This window comes from Octopus bimaculoides, chromosome 13 (genome assembly GCF_001194135.2).
Source record: "Octopus bimaculoides isolate UCB-OBI-ISO-001 chromosome 13, ASM119413v2, whole genome shotgun sequence".
NCBI lineage: Eukaryota > Metazoa > Mollusca > Cephalopoda > Octopoda > Octopodidae > Octopus > Octopus bimaculoides.
In genome coordinates this window covers 46,856,197-46,856,661 of record NC_068993.1, presented here as the reverse complement: position 1 = coordinate 46,856,661, position 465 = coordinate 46,856,197, and positions in this window count along the sequence as shown.

Sequence of the window (465 nt, the reverse complement as noted above, 5' to 3'; positions counted from 1 at the left end):
GTGTGTGTGAGTGAGTATATGTATACATATGTGTGTGAGTATGCAGCAGTGACTGTGTGATAAAAAACTTGCTTCCCAGCGACATGGTTCCGGATTCAGTTCCACTGCGTGGCACCTCCGGCAAGTGTGTTCTACTATATCCTTGGACCGGGCAAAGCCTTGTAACTGTATTTGGAAGACGGAAACTGAAAGGAGTCTGTCGTATGGGTGTGTGAGTGTGTGTATTTGTATGTGCGTGTTTGTGTGGTTCTGTGTGTGTCTTTGTATATCTTTGAGTCTGTCTTTGTCCTTCACCACTGCTTGACAACCGGTGTTGGTGTGTTTACGTCCTCGTAACTTAACGGTTCAGCAAAATCGTGCGATAGCATAAGTGTCAGACTTTAAAAAATCAGTACTGGGGTCGATTCATTCGACTAAAGGCCTTTCGAAGCGGTGCCCCAGCATGGCTACATTCTAATTATATAT